General features: G+C 37.3%; 1 protein-coding gene across 4 annotated transcripts in view; it reads right to left on the reverse strand.

Annotated features, from left to right (window-relative positions):
* Nucleotides 1–22,076, reverse strand: part of LEKR1 (leucine, glutamate and lysine rich 1) — a 276,896-nt gene that overhangs the window by 162,028 nt on the left and 92,792 nt on the right. The window contains exon 1 of one of the 4 annotated variants that reach the window (XM_027113361.1): nt 8,519–8,541. The exons of the other annotated variants lie outside the window; for them this stretch is intronic. The gene's annotated coding sequence lies outside the window, so the exon portion shown is untranslated. Of the gene's footprint in view, nt 1–8,518; nt 8,542–22,076 lie in introns of those variants that run through there. 4 annotated transcript variants of the gene reach the window in all.

Here is a 22,076-nt window from a genome sequence, read left to right on the forward strand (position 1 = left end):
AAAAAAAAAAAAAAAAAAAAAAAAAAAAAAAAAAAAATGAATGAATGAGAGAAATGGAAATAAAAACAAAAATAAACAAATGGGACCTAATGAAACTGCAAAGCTTTTGCACAGCAAAGGAAACCATAAACAAGACCAAAAGACAACCCTCAGAATGGGAGAAAATATTTGCAAATGAAGCAACGGACAAAGGATTAATCTCCAAAATTTACAAGCAGCTCATGCAGCTCAATAACAAAAAAACAAACAACCCAATCCAAACATGGGCAGAAGACCTAAATAGACATTTCTCCAAAGAAGATATACAGACTGCCAACAAACCCATGAAAGAATGCTCAACTTCATTAATCATTAGAGAAATGCAAATCAAAACTACAATGAGATATCATCTCACACCAGTCAGAATGGCCATCATCAAAAAATCTAGAAACAATAAATGCTGGAGAGGGTGTGGAGAAAAGGGAACCCTCTTGCACTGTTGGTGGGAATGTAAATTGATACAGCCACTGTGGAGAACAATATGGAGTTTCCTTAAAAAACTACAAATAGAACTACCATATGACCCAGCAATCCCACTACTGGGCATATACCCTGAGAAAACCATAATTCAAAAAGAGTCATGTACCAAAATGTTCATTGCAGCTCTATTTACAATAGCCAGGAGATGCCCATCATTGGATGAATCGATAAAGAAGATGTGGCACATATATACAATGGAATATTACTCAGCCATAAAAAGAAACGAAATTAAGCTATTTGTAGTGAGGTGGATGGACCTAGAGTCTGTCATACAGAGTGAAGTAAGTCAGAAAGAGAAAGACAAATACTGTATGCTAACACATATATATGGAATTTAAGAAAAACAAAATGTCATGAAGAACCTAGGGGTAAGACAGGAATAAAGACACAGACCTACTAGAGAATGGACTTGAGGATATGGGGAGGGGGAAGGGTGAGCTGTGACAGGGTGAGAGAGAGGCATGGACATATATACACTAACAAACGTAAGGTAGATAGCTAGTGGGAAGCAGCCGCATGGCACAGGGATATCGGCCCGGTGCTTTGTGACTGCCTGGAGGGGTGGGATAGGGAGGGTGGGAGGGAGGGAGACGCAAGAGGGAAGAGATATAGGAACATATGTATATGTATAACTGATTCACTTTGTTATAAAGCAATTAACCCCAATAAAGATATTAAAAAAAAAAAAAGAATGAACGAGGCACTGAAATGCTGTCTGTAAGCTTGTGTGTGTGTGTGTGTGTGTGTGTGTGTGTGTGTGTGTGTGTGTGTGTGTGTATGTGTGTACAGTAGTTGTTAAATGATGGGCTTCACTGTGGGGAAATCAGGTGAGGAACTAGCTGTTTTGATAGTACCTATGCCATCTGATCGAGTCAGGGAAGGGTAATTATCAGCCTTTGGGAAGGTATACTGGGAAGAAGTTCTGAAAAGCCTAAATGCACCTTTAAAATATTTTTCATGAATCGTACTATTTCCATTCCCACTTTGTACCCTGAAAGTATTTCTCTAAGCAGAGTAAGAGGAAAAAAATCAGCTGAATTTGTTTTCAGGAGTCACATCTTAAAAAAATAATTTAACAGAGGAACGTAGAAAAAAGGTTAAGAAAATATATACCGGACAGATGCTTTAAAACGATAAAAGATATATATTAATGTTAATAACTAGCAAGACACTAAATGGAACAACACTTTTTTATTTTGATAAAAAGCCCAACTTACCACGAAAAATACGAATTATGAGCCTTTGTATACCCAAAACATAGCCTCAAATTATATAAAGGAAAAATCTGTTAAAAATCCAATAAGAACAAATTAATAATCATAATAAAAGGTATTAACACATTTGTCACAGAAATGGTCACAATGACATGAAAAATAGGTAAAGATACTGAGGATCTGAATAACATAATTAACAAGCTTAATGTATGGCCATAATCGGAACTTATATCTAATAATCATTTCTTCCAAACACATGGTATAACCACAAAAATTGACCACGTAATCAGCCACAACTGACATTTTAATATATTCATAAAAAGAAAAAAAATTACACCCACATTCATTGTCCACAATAAAATCACATGAAAATCGACAACAAACGGTAGTCAAAAACCACATACATGGAAACTTCAACATACATCTGATAAACCTTGGGCCAAAGAGGAAATAGAAGTCGAGTTATAAACTATTTAGAAATAAATGATAATGGAAGCACTATTTATCAAAGTATTTAGAAGAAAATTTATAGCTTTAAATATTTACTTTAAAAAAAACAATGAATGTGTACTCTGAATGTCATAATCCAGGAGAAAAGCATAAATGACAAAAAACAATGAATGTTCAGAAGCAAGGCAACCCCAGTAGCAATGAGCACACCCAAAGCCAATATCTTGGTTTCTAAATACTATTCTCCAGTAAAAGACATCAGAAGATCTTAGAGAACTGGTTGATTCCAGGGGTGGGGCAGGAAAAATTTAAGATGAGCCTAGAACATTTTATGATGCCAGAAAGTAAGGAAGAGTTCAAAGGAAGACAGAGGCATGTTGAAAGGGCACAGGTGCCACCTCAAAGAGCTCCTAATGGCTAAACTGGAACAACTGAGCAACAAAATAAATAACTATAGTACTGGATTATAACCCACAAAATAAAAGTGAATGAGTCCATACTGACATTAACAAATAACTGAATAGTTAAACAAATGGGAGAGAAGGAACAGCTGTTCCTTACAGAGAAATTCCAGTTAATAAACATAGAAGGAATGAGAAAAAAAAAAATTGTTAGAAGAGCACAGTAATAACTGTTGCAAGCAAAATCTATGCTAAAAGTAGGTGAAAGTTTGAGGAGAAACAGAATATTTGAATATTCTCAAAGTTTCTACCCCAAGATATTTATTAATTGTAAAGGGAAAAATAATAATTTTACAGTGGAGGAACCTGGCATACATCACCTTAGCTAAGTGATCAACATTTAACATGATCTGTATTAAGACATATTGACATCACATACACTCTGACATGATACACTGAGAAGGGCATATCACTTCTGTGGTATTCTTGCCAAAAATGAACAATCTCTATTAAATTATGCGTAAACATCAGACAAACCCAAATTGAGGGGATTCTACAAAATAACTGACCAGTTCTCTTCAAAAACCTCGAGTCATGAAAGACAAAGAAAGATTGAGGAACTGTCACAGATCAAAGGAGACTAAAAAGATATGAGGTCTAAATGCAATCAGTGATCCCAGATTGAATCCTGGAGTGGGAAAAAAAAACATGTCAGTGAAAAAACTGATAAAATCAAATAAAGTCTGTAGGTTAGTTAATAGTATTATACCAATGTTAATTTCTTAGTTTTTATAATTGTACCATAGTTATGAAAGTTGTTAGCATTAGGGGAGGCTGTGTATATGGGAACTCTCTGTACTATTTTTGCAACTTTCTATAAATCTAAAATTATTTCAAAATAAAAAGTTAAAAAAATCACTTGTACATATTTAATGAATAATTTGTACATGTCAAATGTATCTGTTATAAACTATGGTGTAAAAAGGTAGGTATACTTTAAATTTTGGAAGTTATACATTTTTATATAGCAAAAATAAAAGAAAACACCTTCACGGTCAATATTAGAGAAACATTAAGTAACCTATATTCCTATGGAATACCATATATATATATATTAAAAAAAAAAAAAAGAATGAAGTAGATCTCTGTGTCCTGACATGGAAAGAATACTAAGACTTAACAAGAAGAAAAAAGAAAAGCAAGTTGTAATTTACAGATCAACAAGAGTTTTCAAACACTCCTACTGGGAATGTAAATTAACATTGCTACGTTGAATAAATAGTAGGATCTACTAAGCCTGGCCATATGCATAATGCCATGACCCAGAATTTCCACACCTGGTATGTACCCAACAGAAAAATGTACTCAAATATGTACCAAAGACATGCACACAAATGTTCATGGCAGCACTGATTTTAATAGCCCCAAATTGGAAACAGCCAAATGCTCACCCACAGTAGAATAGATAAATCCATTGTGGTATATTCATACCATTGAAAACTGAACAGCAATAAGAGTGAACGAACAGCAGCTACCCATAGCAAGATGAATGCTTCTTGCAAACATAAGGCTAAGTGAAGTAAACCAGACAAGAGAATACACACCATATGATTCCATTCACATAAAGTTCAAAAATAGGCAAAGTTAATCTATGGTGTTATAATTCAAGATAGTAATTTCCTTTGGGTGGGTGACAGTAAGATAAGTACAAGAGAGCTTCTAGGGGGATGTATCTTCAGTTTCATGATTCGGATGCTGATTACATGGGAAATTCACTTTGTGAAATTTAGTTTAGCTGTACATGTATTATTTGTGCATTTTTCTCTTATATATGTTATACTTCAATAAAAATTTAGAAAAATAAAAAATTAAATAAAGTAGAATTAAAAGAATCACCTAGACAGTCTCATTACGTGTAAGTACATCTACGGTTGATAAATAGGGAAAAAAGTCCAGAAATATTAGAAGGATTTTAACCTTATATAGTACATTGTGGAGTTAAATGAAATTTGTATTAAACGTTCCTTAATAAAACATGAGGAATACAGCCAATCTTTTGTGATAATTGTAAATGGAAGGAGGAGGCAAGATGGCAGAATAGGAGGATGCAGAATTTGTCACCCCTCAGAAGTGTATCAAGAATACATCCATAAATGGAACACTTCTCACAGAGCACCTGCTGAACATTAGGGGAAGACTTCAGACACCTAAAAGGACAAGAAAAATCCCCTCACAACTCGGTAGGACAAAAGAAAGAAGAAAAAAAAGAAAAGAGGAATCAAAAAAGGGACCAGCAACCCTGGTGGGAAGCTGAGGGTGAGGGGAGGTCCCCGCACTCAGAAAATCCCTCACGGTGGGGAAATCAGCTGGGACGGAAGGAGACCTTCAGGAGATCAAAGGAGAATGCAGCGGACGGCCTGTGGAAGGCAGGACAAAGCAAGAACTGCGTGCATAGTCTGCACTGCAGCTCTGCGCATCCCAGCCTGAGTCGTGAGTCGCCTGTTGCTGAGGGGGGCTGGGTGCTGGAAAGTGGGGTTTGGAGCCCAGACGCAGGTAGGGGACAGCTGTTGGCTGTATAAAGATAGCCTGAAGCGACAGGAATAAGGGACTGCACAACCGGGAAAGTTTGTGGAAAAAAGCCCAGGACACCATAGAAGCAAGGCATCATTGTTGAGTGGTGCCCAAGGGGCGGGGCCACTATTACAACTCCTTTCCCCACCCGCCAGCTTCTTCGGCCTCCATGGGAACTGGAAAGGGCTCCCATCTGAGTAGTTCGCCTGTCCCTCAAGCCAAGGCCTCCTCCGCCCGCATAGGCTCTGGGGTCCTGAGTGCCCCTGCATGAGATGGAAATCTGCCAATGCTGGTGGGGGCTGAGTACTAAAGTGAGGGGTTAAGGAGAGGATCTGGGGAGACGAATGCTGTTGGCTGTGTGAATTCAACAGAGGAGATGGGAGCGAGGGGCTCCATGGCTGGGAATGCCCCTAGAGGAAGCGTGATCTGCCGAGGAAATGAGGCACCATTGTTGAGAGGTGTGCAAGGGATGGGGATGCCACTGCCCCCCACACACCAGCTCTTGCCTCCGTGGGCACTGGGAGGGACTCCCACCAGACCAAGCATGCCACAGTCTGTTGCAACTGCCTGCTGGTCCCTGCCACCACAGGCAACTTGCACACACCCCAGGTGTGGCTGCTGTACCCCTCCCTAGGTGGAAGGAGTAAGTGTGCCCTAATCAGCCACTGCTTTCTCTCCCTCTCACCTGGGCAGGGAACAGATGCCTGAGAGTGATGCACATGCAGAGATGGGGCCAAAGCCAAAGCTGAGCCTCAGGGGCAGGGAGACTAAGGAAAAGGAGTGGAAATCTTTCCGTGAAGGTGCACAAGCTGCAGATTAAATCCCTGAGATCGGCTTGGTAAATCCTGCGTCTGAGGAATACCTGAATAGACAATGAGTGTTCCCACAACTGAAACTGGTCTAGCCTTAGCAGCAGTGGACTTTGGGGACAAGTACACGTGGGAGTTGGGGCAGGGCATTGTCTGAGCTGGTCCCACAGTGCCCAGAGCCAATCCCCACCTCCCCAGGAGGCCCTCCAATACCTCCAGGTAGGTCTTTGGACTCTGATGGCCAGAAGGGAGTAGCAGGACATATTTAAAGTGATGAAAGGGAAAAACCTACAACCAAGATTACTCTACCCAGCAAGGATCTCATTCAGATTCGAAGGAGAAATCAAAAGCTTTACAGAGAAGCAAAACTAAGAGAATTCAGCACCACCAAACCAGCATTACAACAAATGCTAAAGGAACTTCTCTAGGCGGGAAACACAAGAGAAGAAAAAGACCTACAAAAAATACCCCAAAACAATTAAGAAAATGATAATAGGAACATACATATCAATAATTACCTTAAAGGCAAATGGATTAAGTGCCCCAACCAAAAGAGAGAAACTGGCTGAATGGATACAAAAACAAGACCCATATATATGCTGTCTATAAGAGACCCACTTCAGACCTAGGGACACATACAGACTGCAAGTGAGGGGATGGAAAAAGATATTCCATGCAAATGGAAATCAAAAGAAAGCTGGAGTAGCAATTCTCATATCAGACAAAATAGACTTTAAAATAAAGACTATTTCAAGAGACAAGGAGGGACACTACATAATGATCAGGGATCAATCCAAGAAGATATAACAATTGTAAATATTTATGCACCCAAGATAGGAGCACCTCAATACATAAGCCAAGTGCTAACAGCCATAAAAAGGGAAATTAACAGTAACACAATAATTGTGGGGGACTTTAACACCCCACCTACACCAATGGACAGATCATCCAGACAGAAAATAAATAAGGAAACCCAAGATTTAAATGACACATTAGACCAGACAATTAATATACATAGGACATTCCATCTGAAAGCAACAGAAAATACTTTCTTCTCAAGTGCACGTCAAACATTTTCCAAGGCAGATCACATCTTGGTTCACAAAACAAGCCTCAGTAAATTTAAGAAAATTGAAATCATATCAAGCATCTTTTCTGACCACAACGCTATGAGATTACAAATCAATTACAGAAAAAAAAAAAAACTGAAAAAAAAAAAAAATCAATAACAGAAAAAAAAACTGTAAAAAAAACATACGGAGGCTAAACAATACGCTACTAAATAACCAGGAGATCACTAAAGAAATCAAAAAATACCTAGAAACAAATAACAATGAAAACATGATGACCCAAGAACTATGGGATGCAGCAAAGGCAGTTCTAAGAGGGATGTTTATAGCAATACAATCTTACCTCAAGAAACAAGAAATATCTCAAATAACAACATAAACTTACACCTAAAGCAACTACAGAAAGAAGAATGAACAAAACCCAAAACTAGTAGAAGGAAAGAAATCATAAAAATCAGAGGAGAAATAAATGAAATAGAAATGAAGAAAACAATAGCAAAGATCAATACAACTAAAAGTTGGATCTTTGAAAAGATAAAATTGATAAACCTTTAGCCAGACTCATCAAGAAAAAAAGGGAGAGGACTCAAATGAATAAAATAGAAATCAAAAAGAAGTTACAACTGACACTGCAGAAATACAAAGGATCGTAAGAGACTACTACAAGCACCTATATGCCAATAAAATGGAAAACCCGGAAGAAATGGACAAATTCTTAGAAAAGTACAACCTGCCAAGACTGAACCAGGAAGAAACAGAAAATATGAACAGACCAATCACAAGTAATGAAATTGACCCTATGATTTAAAATCTTCCAGCAAACAAAAGCCCAGGACCAGATGGCTTCACAGGCAAATTCTATCAAACATTTAGAGAAGAACTAACACCTATCCTTCTCATACTCTTCCAAAAAATTGCAGCGGGGCACTTCCCTGGTGGTGCAGAGGTTAAGAATCCGCCTGCCAATGCAGGGGACACGGGTTCGATCCCATATACCGCAGAGCAACTAAGCCCATGTGCCACAAGTACTGAGCCTGTGCTCTAGAGCCCACAGGCCACAACTACTGATCCTGTGTGCCACAACTACTGAAGCCCGTGCACCTAGAGTCTCTGCTCTACAACAAGAGAAGACACAGCAATGAGAAGCCCATGCACCACAAAGAAGAGAAGCCCCACTCACTGCAACTAAAGAAAGCCCGTGTGCGCAGCAATGAAGACACAACACAGCCAAAAATAAATAAATAAATAAATAAATTTATTTTAAAAAAACCACACTATATTCTTTAAAAAAAAAAAAAATTGCAGCGGGAGGAACACTCTCAAACTCATTCTACAAGGCCACCATCACCCTGATACCAAAACCAGACAAACATACCACAAGAAAAGAAACTTACAGGCCAATACAACTGATGAACATAGATGCAAAAATACTCAACAAAATACTAGCAAACCAAATCCAACAACACATTAAAAGGATCATACACCATGATCAAGTGGGATTTATCCCAGAGATGCAAGGTTTCTTCAATATATGCAAATCAATCAATGTGATACACCATATTAACAAATTGAAGAATAAAAACCATACGATCATCTCAATATATACAGAAAAAGCTTTTAACAAAATTCAACACCAATTTATGATAAAAACTCTCCAGAAAGTGGGCATAGAGGGAACCTACCTCAACATAATAAAGCCTATATATGACAAACGCACAGCAAACATTATTCTCAAAGGTAAAAAACTGAAAGCATTTCCTCTAAGATCAGGAACAAGACAAGGGTGTCCACTCTCGCCACTATTATTCAACATGGTTTTGGAAGTCCTAGCCATGGCAATCAGAGAAGAAAAAGAAATAAAAGGAATCCAAATCAGAAAAGAAGTAAAACTGTCACTGTTTGCAGATGACATACTATACACAGAAAATACTAAAAATGCCACCAGAAAACTACTAGAGCTAATCAATGAATTTAGTAAAGCCACAGGATACAAAATTAATACACCGAAATCTCTTGCATTCCTATACACTAACAACAAAAGATCAGAAAAAGAAATCAAGGAAACAATCCCATTTACTGTTGCAACAGAAAGAATAAAATACCTAGGAATAAACATACCTAAGGAGACGACAGAACTCCATGCAGAAAACTATAAGATAATGATGTAAGGAATAAAAGATGACACAAACAGATGGAGAGATATACCATGTTTTTGGATTGGAAGAATCAGTATTGTGAAAATGACTATACTACTCAAAGCAATCTACAGATTCAATGCAATCCCTATCAAATTACCAATGGCATTTTTCACAGAATTAGAACAAAAAATTTTACAACTTCTATGGAAACAGAAAAGACCATGCATAGCCAAAGCAATCTTGAGAAAGAAAAACAGAGCTAGAGGAATCAGGCTCCCCAACTTCAGACTATACTACAAAGCTACAGTAATCAAGACAGTATGGTACTAGCACAAAAACAGAAATATAGATCAATGGAACAGGATAGAAAGTCCAGATATAAACCCACGCACCTATGGACCCCTAATCTATGACAAAGGAGGCAAGCATATACAATGGAGAAAAGACAGTCTCTTCAATAAGTGGTGCTGGAAAAACTGGACAGCTACATGTAAAAGAATGAAATTAGAACACTCCCTAACACCATACACAAAAATAAACTAAAAATGGATTAGACACCTAAATGTAAGTTCAGACACTATAAAACTCTTAGAGGAAAACACAGGCAGAATACCCTTATGACATAAATCACAGCAAGATCTTTTTTGACCCATCTCCTAGAGTAATGATAATAAAAACAAAAATAAACAAAGGGAACCTAACTAAATGTAAAAGCTTTTACACAGCAAAGGAAATCATAAACAAGATGAAAAGACAACCCTCAGAATGGGAGAAAGTATTTGCAAATGAAGCAACTGACAAAAGATTAATCTCCAAAATATACAAACAGCTCATGCAGCTCAATATCAAAAAACCAAACAATGCAATCAAAAAATGGGTGGAAGACCTAAATGGACATTTCTCCAAAGAAGATATACAGATTGCCAACAAACACATGCAAGGATGCTCAACATCACTAATCATTAGAGAAATGCAAATCAAAACTACAATGAGGGGACTTCCCTGGTGGTCCAGTGGTGAAGAATCCACCTTCCAATGCAGGGGACACCTGTTTGATCCCTCGTCGAGGAACTAAGATCCTGCATGCCATGGGGCAACTAAGCCCACGCGCCACAACTGCTGAGCTCGCACACCTCAATGAGAGAGCCTGGTGCTGCAACTACAGAGCCCATGAGCTCTGAAGCCGGCATGCTCTGGAGCCCATGCACCACAATTAGAGAGAGAAAAACCCACACGCCACAACTAGAGAGAAGCCCATGAACCACAACAAAAGATCCTGCACGTCTCAACGAACAGATCCCATGTGCCGCAACTAAGACCCAATGCAGCCAAAGAAAAATAATAATAATAAAGAAAAAAAAACCTACAATGAGGTATCACCTCACACCAGTCAGAATGGCCATCATCAAAAAGTCTACAAACAATAAATGCTGGAGAGGGTGTGGAGAAAAGGGAACCCTCTTGCACTGTTGGTGGGAATGTAAATTGATACAGCCACTATGGAGAACACTATGGAGGTTCCTTAAAAAACTAAAAATAGAATTACCATATGATCCAGCAATCCCACTACTGGGCATATACCCAGAGAAAACCATAATTCAAACAGATGCATGCACCCCAATGTTCACTGCAGCACTATTTACAATAGCCAGGTTATGGAAGCAACCTAAATGTCCATTGACAGAGGAATAGATAAAGAAGATGTGGTGCATATATACAATGGAATATTACATAGCCATAAAAAGGAACACAATTGGGTCATTTGTAGAGACATGGATGGACCTAGAGACTGTCATACAGAGTGAAGTAAGTCCGAAAGAGAAAAACAAATATTGTATATTAATGCATATATATGGAATCTAGAAAAATGGTATAGATGATCTGATTTTCAAAGCAGAAGTAGAGACACAGACATAGAGAACAAATGTATGGATACCAAGGGGTAAAGGGAGTGGGTGGAAGGAATTGAGGGATTTGGATTGGCATATATACACTATTGATACTCTGTATAAAATAGATAACTAATGAGAACATACTGTATAGCACAGGGAACTCGATGCTCTGTGGTGACCTAAATGGGAAGGACATCCAAAAAGGAGGGGAAATATGTATAGGTATAGCAGATTCACTTTGCTGTGCAGTAGAAACTAACACAACATTGTAAAGCAACTATACTCCAATAAAAATGTTTTAAAAAGTGAAATCACTATGTAGTACACCTAAATCTAGCATAATATGATACATTAACCATATTTAAATAAAAATTAAATAAATTAAAAATTTTAATTTTTTATTGGAGTATACTTGATTTATAATATTGTGTTAGTTTTAGATGTACAGCATATTGATTCAGTATATTTGAAAATTATATTCCATTATAGATTATTATAAGATAATGGGTATAATTGCCTATGCTATATAGTATATCCTTTAAATTAAAATTAAAAAAAATAAAACTGACTGGAGCTATCATCAGTGCTACCACTTAAAAAAAAAAAACTGTTAATGGAGTGTAACCTTTAAAAATTGTATAAAAATAAAATTCTTTTAAAAAGCCCACTCCAACTATTAAGATTTACCCAGAAAAGAATTCTAAGCCTGTTTTTTAACAAAACATTTTTCTTTTTATAATTTAAAAAGAAAAAAAAACACACATTAAAACACTTTCCAAGGTCACTTATTTTGATATATTCCCCAAATGAATGTTACATATAAATAGCATCTCAAGCCCTCTGACAACACTCCCTGAGAAGTTAGGTCACATTAGTTCACTCTGTTCTGGCTTTGCTAACTCCACTTCTTTCAAATCAAACTGATACGGTTAAAAATGACATGCCTGAAAGGTCCTTATGTTCTCTTTTACTGTATATATTATATCAACTTTATGAAATAAATAATTCACAAAATATTGCAATCCAATATGCACTGTGCAAGCACACGGATTTCTCTAAGAGTCATAATTCTTCTGCACAGAATTTGAACACTACGTTGACTGATGTGAGGACATGCTGTTGTCTAGTCAGAGGGTGTTCCAAAAACAGTGGGACTAACAGCATGTTCTAGTGGACAGAGTCCTGTACTGGAATTAGATGACTTGTATTATAACCCTCTTGCCAACGCAACCATGAGAACAACACATTTATTACTGTTATCTATTTTCCAGTTTTTCCTGTAGCCAACTTGATCAAAATGGATTGTGGTAAGAATCACAGAGTTGTAAAACAAATTTGGGAAAGGTATTACTGTCTCTTCTTAATTATTTTCATTTGGATCATCTATTGACACTATTCGTAATGAAAATATTCTAAAGGAAAATACTTTAAAATGTCCTTTTAACTTCCCTCCACTCTGTAGTCAAACACTTTAGAAAAGACAACCAGAAAGCTGATCGCGTCATTGGGTATTTTACCACCTGAAACCTAAACTCTTTTTTGTTAAGCTCCTGGTTCTAAGGATTCATTTATTTTTAGTCTTTCCATCAAACTGGTTTTGCAGCAATCTGAGATGACAGGTGGAAGTTCAGGGTCTGAAAAAAATAAAGTGGGGGATTTTCAGGATTGTATCCTACCAAGATCTGACAGGCAAAGGCATCTAACTGTCAAGGGGAAAATTAGAACTGCAACAAAGAAATCAATCAAAACAAGATAGTACTTCAAGGGTTCTTGGGAAATGGATTTTAGACATTGACATACGACTGCCAAGAAGTGGCTTCTGTAACCACTATTTGGGAATCAATCACTACCTAAATGCATCCAGAAAATTAAATTACCTTTCTAGAAAATAAAGAATGGGGGTGGGAAGCCCACATATACAGGTAGATAAATCACTCAGGATTCAATAAAACTAGAAAGAATTCTTATTTCGCAGAGAAAAGTCATAAGTACTTTGTGAAACTCCAGAGGCAGAACCCAAACTTCTTTACCTATTATCAGGACCTATGGCAACTTCAAAAATGTCAACAGGAGATTGCACAGGACCAGAAATGTCACTAACATACAAGGGTATAGAACAGTAGCAATATTCAAGACAAAATTATTTGTGAATACAAACACTTAATTTCCTCTTGAGTGGCATTCTATTGGTTTTATTTTAAAAATTTATTTTATTTTAAAAATTTTATATATAATATAAAAATATATTCTTTTGCTAAAGTAGTTTTAAATTTATCCTGAAGAGTCATTACCCTGTACAATGTACTCCTTTAGTTTGACTCCTTCTAAAACGTACTTGCCTTATTGAGTTAAGGGTCAGGAATATTTAGCTTTGCTAACAGGTAGGGGTTTCAAAAGTCTAACATTAATAAGCCATCGCTTGACTTTGATACACATTCATATTCATTCCCTCCTCTCTCCTCTCCTCTCTGTCTCTGTCTCTCCCCACCCTCTCCCAATAAGGCGAGGGAATGGTACCTTGCATTGGACTGAATCTACATTGCTTGTTAAATTAACCTCATTTAATTAACCTCATTTGAGCTTTATTCAGTCTTTGATTATTCACTTATTTCCCCCTGGTCTCTTTAATATGTAGAGAGTCTATTAAAATAATAGATCTTCCCTTGATTAAATATGATAATGTTAAGCTTTACTAGTGCAGAAGCAGAAGTTAAAACCCTTAACCCTGACTTAATAAAAAAAACCGATAAAATACACACAATTCTGTATTTTAGGGTTGATATATATAGTTCATAAAATGGAGGCAAAATGTTTTACTGTATTTTTCTTGAAAGTAAAGAAATAAAAGACAATTTAGAGAAAAACTGAAATCTCCATTTTTTTAAAGTGCTCTTAATAAAATCACGTTGTTTATATAAAATACTGTCTTAAATATTGCTACCATCACTTTAAAGTACTCTGAATAAAAATTACCTTATTTATTCTTTAATGCAAGACCTTATGTTTCTTACTTCCCTAATTGTTCTCTCCTGAGAGTTCTCGTAGCATAGTAGGCATTGATAAATATTCTTCTATTGATTAACTCTAAAGGATGAAAAAGCATATAAAATCCTTGGATATCCTCTCTTTTTCATGTAGTAGTTAGCTACTATTTTGTCCACCTAACATATTCCTTTTCTTTTGGGAATCATCAATGCTTCCTTCCACCCCACTCTTACAGATCCAACCATTCATATGACTGCCAGAGACAGAAGTTTCCATGTTTATGACCCAACCCCAGTGGCTTAGTGGACGAAACACCTGCCCCAAACTGGGTCAGAGCTCTTATCCAGGATTATTTTCTTGGAACTACAGAAAACAGCAGACAGTCCCTCTCAGGTGGCAGTAGATGTAAGAAGTAAAACTTAGGCATTGTGGGCAACAATTTTTCCTTTAGGTAAAGAAAGCCAATCAGCAGTTTAAGAGAATAAAGGCAAAATGCAAAGAAAAGCAGAAATGAAAGACAACAAAAGGAAAATCTTAGGGCTGGTCATGTCCTTTGTTCAGGTTACTCCTGAAGTCTAGCTTCATAGACCCTTCCACTGTTCAAATTTTTCCTTGAAATCTGTGATCTATTAAACACTTTCTGCCTATGCCAGTTCAAGCTAGATTTTAGTCCTTACAACCAAGAGTCCTAACTAAAAGTGTTTGAAGACTGAATGCTTTCTACCAGTCCTTAAGAATGAAAAACATATAGTTAAAGAAGCAAATGACAATAAATGGGCAATTCAGAGGAAAGTAATATTCTGAGTAAAAAACCCCAAAAAATGTATATCACTAAAATTCAGAGAAATGGAAACTGAAACAATAATATTTTAATCTAATAAATTAACAAAGCTTTAACAAAATGAGCATATCCAATATTGGCAAGTTACAATGAAACAGCATTCTCTTACATCATTTGTGGAAGAATAAATTTTTATAAACTGTTTTTATAATATATTTTGAAACTATGCATTAAGAAGCTTAAAAGTATTCATATTCTTTGACCCAGAAATTGCACTGCTCGGATCTAGCGCTAATATAGAAAACCTTTTTCTTTGCTTTGGCTTGGAAGAAAGCCAATCACCCAGTAATCTGCAGTAGCAAAATTCTGAGAGTAATACAAATGCTTGGTAAGAAAGTGATTTATTAATTTATTCAATGCAGTATTAGTCATTAGAAATAATTTTATAGTCAGTGTGTGTAATAACACAGAAAAATGCTTATATTATGGTACTGGATTTTTAAAAATCAGAATATCAGATTGCAAAATTAAATGTTTTTAAAACTATATATATAAACAAAATAATTCAGGCATGTCTTTGACTGTAAGTTTTTATAATATAAGCTAGATATTATTCAATAGGTTAACAGGGAACATAATTTGCATTCTGAAGACTGATTTTACTGAAAAGTTGATGTCTACAGGTATTAGCACCTTGTGTGAAGGGACAAAAGCTGTTGTTCTCCAAATGCAGGAACACACGGCTACTCTGTGTAAGGGGCTGGCTGTTGAGTCGGCTGCCTCCTTTCTTTACTGTTGGTGGTTCTGACGCACAATTCCTAGAAACCCAATTTCAGTACAGTTTTACAGGCTGTTCAGGATGTTCTCGGTGATATTTAAGTATATGTTTGTCCCTTAGCTAAACTATATTTATTATTTTTATCCTGCAATAGTAAAATGTCTATAAAAGATTTTTAAACTTTTATTAAAATTCTTATAGAAAAAGCAATGTTTTCATTGTGAAATTCTCAGCTTCTAAATCTCTTTTTCTCATTGAAATATCTTTTTTTAAGTGTGATTTTTAAAGTTTTGGGGGGTAATACAATGAACACATTTTTTGTTTTTTTTTTTTGGCGGTACGCGGGCCTCTCACTGTTGTGGCCTCTCCCGTTGCGGAGCACAGGCTCCGGACGCGCAGGCTCAGCGGCCATGGCTCAAGGGCCCATGGGATCTTCCCGGACCGGGGCACAAACCCATGTCCCCTGCATCGGCAGGCGGACTCTCAACCACTGCGACACCAGGGAAGCCCCCAGTGAACACATTTTAAAAGAAGAAACTGACTCTAAAAGTTAATATCAGCTATCATAGGAAGTAAAATTAAGGTAATCTTTTTCATCTACTTTCTTTTTTTGGTGGGGAGGGTTGGCACACTGCATGCCTCGCGGGATCTTAGTTCCCTGACCAGGGATGGAACCCGTGCCCCCTGCAGTGGAAGCGCAGAGTCCTAACCACTGGACGGCCAGGGAAGTCCTTACTTTCTACTTTCCTAATATTCCATAATGTGTACAGCAAAAATATGACAGATAATTTTTTCTAAAGAATAGATCTAGATCAGCAAATCATCTACAAATTAACATTTGAAATGATGAAAAAATGAGTATATCTGAAACACAGTATGATAACCCATTTATTAATGTGCCCCAAAATATCATTAGATTACATCAGTTGTTTTAAACACTAGTCTAACATCTATTTTTCTTTGAAGAGGTTCAAGAGAGCTGTACGTAAGCTTCTAGAAATAACATATACAACTATAAGATGTTCAAAGAATCATTAAAATTTAAGGTTTCCTTTTCTTCCCACTTTTAGGTTTGAAATAGTAACCTTGGTTCAATAAAAGGAAAAGAGAGGATGTGAGAGCTTCAGGTCACTATTTGTATCTTCTGATAAAGCTGTAATTACACTAAGGAGAAAAAAGAAAGATGAAAGTCATTCATTTTAAACTATGTATTACATGCCCACGATGTGTATGATACCACACCAAACACCATTTATTTATTTGGATAGAAAGGAATGGTACCTGTCCTCGAGGGACTCATGGTTAGATGTGGCAGAGAGCAAAAAAGAAGGTAGTTACATTGCAGTGCTATACCAATGGTAAAGGAAAAAGGCAGATGAGAGGAGGCAGAGAAAGGCAAGTAATCAGCTGCTGTTTCTGTGTCCTGGAAAGCATGAAGAACTTTCTGATTAGAGAAGTCTCTCTGATTTCATCATAAATGCTGTTGTAAACAGGCAAGGAGGGAGGGGAGAGGAAAAGAGGGAGGAGGTCCGCCAAGCGTAATGGAGGGAAGAAATGAAGATTTGTTAGAAAGACTTAATTTCCTTCTCAAAATATTTAATGATCACCAAAAAAAAAAAAAGTTATTGTGGTTACTCCCAAATCAAAGGTCATTCAAAGAAGTTCATTAATACTGCAGTGACATTTAAAATGCATGAAAAATCTTTTCAACAAGGTATTACATGTTCTTCATTTCACCATTCAAAGAGAATAAGTAAAATAGGAAAAAAAAATTTAAGTAGTATTTATTTAAAATTCAACTTATTGCCTGCCATATTCTGAGGAAATAAAGTTATGAAATATTCTCCAACTGAAAATTATTAAATCACATAAAAATATAATAGCCAAAATATTCTTGCAGTTAAGAAAACTATTTTACTTTTGGCCACTTTTTCTGCTATCATTGTTTTACTAAATATTTTCTAACTCAAATCCTACAACCTTAAATTGAAAGTTTCCTAATGGCAATGCCAGTAGGAAATGTGACTCTTTTCGATCATCATATAATGGTACTGTGGCCTCAAATTAATTTTAAGCAGATGCTTATAAGGTTCACAAAAGACACCTCAGCTATAGGGTTGGCTAGGAACATTGTTACACTAGTTTCTTTGTAAAGGGTTCAGCTATAGACAGAACAGAGAACTAAGCTGGTGTGAGGACTTGCCCGGGTTCTGCTGTGAACAATCTTACATTTGCCTAATTTAGAAGCTGCAAACCAGTTCCTGAACATGTTTTATTTGACTTGCAGAGTGGGGTTTTTTTTTTTTAATGAGCACCAGTTGAAAATTTGAGGGATTTTACATAAAGATCCAGATTCTCTGCTTTTTCTATAAAAATCAAGTAATTCAGAAACAGTGGCCCACATTTCTATCTCCTGGAGCAGCTGCCTCATTTAATGAGCCTGTACTTTTCCAATCACTGTAGTTCACATCCAGCCTGTTTTGTTCACTTACTCTGGATACCTGTTTTGCTCCATAGGAATTTGATTTGCCATTCTGCCTACTTCTAAAATGAGCCCAACTGAATGAGCATTTGGCTACTTCAAATATTTTTTTCTCTGAAAATTACGAAAGGTGGTTGCCTGCCATTCACTTGAGGAATTCTGTAGAATAAATGAACTCTATTTTTATTTTTAAAAACAAAAAAGTATATATCTATCTCTATCTATCTATCTAGAGAGAAAGAGAGAAAGAGAGGGAGAGAGAGAGAGAGAGAGAGAGAGAGAGAGAGAGAATGGTAAAACCATAGAGAAAAATCTAAATTTATACAGACAGTTACCAAGATATTAAAACTTAAAGGCAAGGAGAAACCATGACTGCTCCAAAACTGCAATGGTTCCTTAATTGAAAGATTAGCTGATATCTACCACACTGACAGCAATTTGGTTCAACCACAGCTGGCAAGAATAGGCCTTTTTCATCTCCTTTCCCTTTAAACAATAAAAACAAAAACAACTGCAGCAAGAAGTGGCCCAGCACCAACTATACAAAAGGCCCACGCAACATGCTTTACAGATATTCTGATTGCAATCTTTTGGGGTTTAGCTCCAGCTTCTCAATTTCCTTTCAGTTCCAATCAAGGGATTTTCAGCAGATATTTAGCAGTTTCTTCACCAGATCAAATGTTTCATTAACCCTTATTTTAATGTTGTCAAGGTGTGTTCTACAGTAAGCCCCCACCACAATTATAATGGTTTCATAGTAAACTAAGATTAGAAAAAACAGATTTCTTTACTGTAAGACTTCTCACAGCTTTTACTATGCTAATGTGTAAAGAGAATCACCAAGAAAAGATAAATGTAGAGAATGTTCTAAACTTAAAATTTGACCATAGAATACTTTCTCAGTAACATTTCTCAGGAATCCCTTGGAACACGCTTTGAGCGTGTTCTATTTTCAGTATTAATTTAATAATCATTTTAAGTGGTTACTTTTATTTAAAGTGATGTTCATTTCAATAGGGTATCAGAATATATCAGCAAAAGGCAGAAAGTCGAGCAGATAGCAGCTACTCCCAACAAGAATAGAGATTCTTCTTTTCCTATTGAGTCCTGAAGAGGACTCACATCTGGCCCCATAAGCTGTCCCCTTCAGAGGGACTCCTGCCCAGGATGTATTCTGCCCCATTAAAGGCTTCCTTTCCCTACATACTATTTCAGGGGTGGTCTGAGGCTCTGCCCTCCAAGCTTTCTTGATAATCAAACTGGTTTCCAGTTCTGAATCCTTTGTTTCACCTCTAAGTTCACCCTTGGCCCACTGTTTTCAACTTGGAAGACTCTTTGAGCAGGCCAATGTGCCCAATCCTGTCCTCCACCTGCAGGGGGCAACTGGGGTATGTTCCCTTCCCCAAAACCAAATTTCTTCCTCAGACCTAGATACTTTCTTTGATTTTGAGAGAAGAGCTATAGGACCGTATCTAAATATGCCGTTCCTCAGATTGGTTCAAGATGGCAGAGTAGAAGGACATGCTCTCACTTCCTCTTTCGAGAACACAACTAACTGCTGAACAATCATTGACAGAAAGACACTGGAACTCACCAAAAAAGATTCCCCACATGCAAAGACAAAGGAGAAGCTGCAATGAGACGGTAGGAGGGGCGCTATCACAATAAAATCAAATCCCATGACTGCTGGATGGGTGACTCACAAACTGGAGAACACTTATACCACAGAAGTCCACCCACTGGAGTGAAGGTTCTGAGCCACACGTCAGGCTTCCCAACCTGGGGGTCTGACAACGGGAGGAGGAATTCCTAGAGAATCAGACTTTGAAGGCTAGCGGGATTTGATTGCAGGACTTCGGCAGGACTGGGGGAAACAGCGACTCCACATGTGAAGGGCACACACAAAGTAGTGTGCGCATCGGGACCCAGGGGAAGGAGCAGTAACCCCAGCAGACTGAACCAGACCTCCCTGCTAGTGTTGGGGGGTGTCCTGCAGAGGCAGGGGGCAGCTTTGGCTTACCAAGTGACAAGGACACTGGCAGCAGAAGTTCTGGGAAGTACTCCTTGGAGTGAGCCCTCCCAGAGACCACCATTAGCCCCACCAAAGAGCCGGGTAGGCTCCAGTGTTGGGTTGCCTCAGGCCACAAAACCAACAGGGAGGGAACCCAGCCAAACCCATCAGCAGACGAGCAGATTAAAGTTTTACTGAGCTCTACCCACTACCAGTCCCTCCCATCAGGAAACTTCCACAAGCCTCTTAGCTAGCCTCATCCACCAGAGGGCAGACAGCAGAAGCAAGAAAAACCATAATCCTGCAGCCTGTGGAACAAAAACCACATTCACAGAAAGACAAGATGAAAAGGCAGAGGGCTCTGTATCAGAGGAAAGAACAAGATAAAACCCCAGAAAAACGACTAAATGAAATGGAGACAGGCAATCATCCAGAAAAAGAATTCAGAATAATGATAGTGAAGATGATCCTGGACCTCGGAAAAAAAATGGAGGCAAAATCGAGAAGATGCAAGAAATGTTTAACAAAGATCTAGAAGAATTAAAGAACAAAAAAACAGAGATAAACAATACAATAACTGAAAGGAAAAATACACTAGAAGGAATCAATAGCCGAATAACTGAGGCAGAAGAACGGATAAGTGACCTGGAAGACAGAATGGTGGAATTCACTGCTGCAGAACAGAATAAAGAATGAAAGGAAATGAAGACAGCCTAAGAGACCTCTGGGACAATATTAAAGGCAACAATATTCACATTATAGGGGTCCCAGAAGGAGAAGAGAGAGAGAAAGGAACCAAGAAAATATCTGAAGACATTATAGTCAAAAACTTCCCTAACATGTGAAAGGAAACAGCCACCCAAGTCCAGGAAGCACAGAGAGTCCCATACCAGATAAACCCACGGAGAAACACTCTGAGACACATAGTAATCAAATCAGCAAAAATTAAAGACAAAGAAAAATTACTGAAAGCACCAAGGGAAAAACAAATAACATACAAGAGAACTCCAATAAGGTTAACAGCTGATTTCTCAGCAGAAACTCTACAAGCCAGAAGGGAGTGGCATGATACACTTAAAGTGATGAAAGGGAAGAACCTACAACCAATATTACTCTACCCAGCAAGGATCTCACTCAGATTTGATGGAGAAATCAAAAGCTTTACAGACAAACAAAAGCTAAGAGAATTCAGCACTACCAAACCAGCTCTACAACAAATGATAAAGGATCTTCTCTAAGTGGGAAACATAAGAGAAGAAAAGGACCTACAAAAACAAACCCAAACCAATTAAGAAAATGGTAATAGGAACATACATATCAACAATTACCTTAAACGTGAATGGATTACATGCTCCAACCAAAAGACACAGGCTTGCTGGATGGATACAAACAAGACCCATATATATGCTGTCTACAAGAGACCCAGTTCAGACCTAGCAACACATACAGACTGAAAGTGAGGGGATGGAAAAAGATATTCCAAGAAAATGGAAATCAAAAGAAAGCTGGAGTAGCAATACTCATATCAGATAAAATACACTTTAAAATAAAGAATGTTACAAGACACAAGGAAGGACACTACATAATTATCAAGGAATCAATCCAAGAAGATATAACAATTATAAATATATATGCACGCAACATAGGAGCACCTCAATACATAAGGCAACTGCTAACAGCTAAAAAGGAGGAAATCAACAGTACCACAATAATAGTGGGGGACTTTAACACCTCACACCAATGGACAGATCATCCAAACAGAAAATTAAGAAGGAAACATAAGCTTTAAATACACAATAGACCAGATAAATTTAATTGATATTTATAGGACATTCCATCCAAAAACAGCAGATTACACTTTCTTCTCAAGTACACATGGAACATTCTCCAGGACAGATCACATCTTGGTCACAAATCAAGCCTCAGTAAATTTAAGAATTGAAATCATATCAAGCATCTTTTCTGACCACAACAT

This window comes from Aethalodelphis obliquidens, unplaced genomic scaffold (genome assembly GCF_003676395.1).
Source record: "Aethalodelphis obliquidens isolate GAN/ISIS:26980383/991018 unplaced genomic scaffold, ASM367639v1 scaffold1, whole genome shotgun sequence".
In the NCBI taxonomy this organism is placed as follows: domain Eukaryota; kingdom Metazoa; phylum Chordata; class Mammalia; order Artiodactyla; family Delphinidae; genus Aethalodelphis; species Aethalodelphis obliquidens.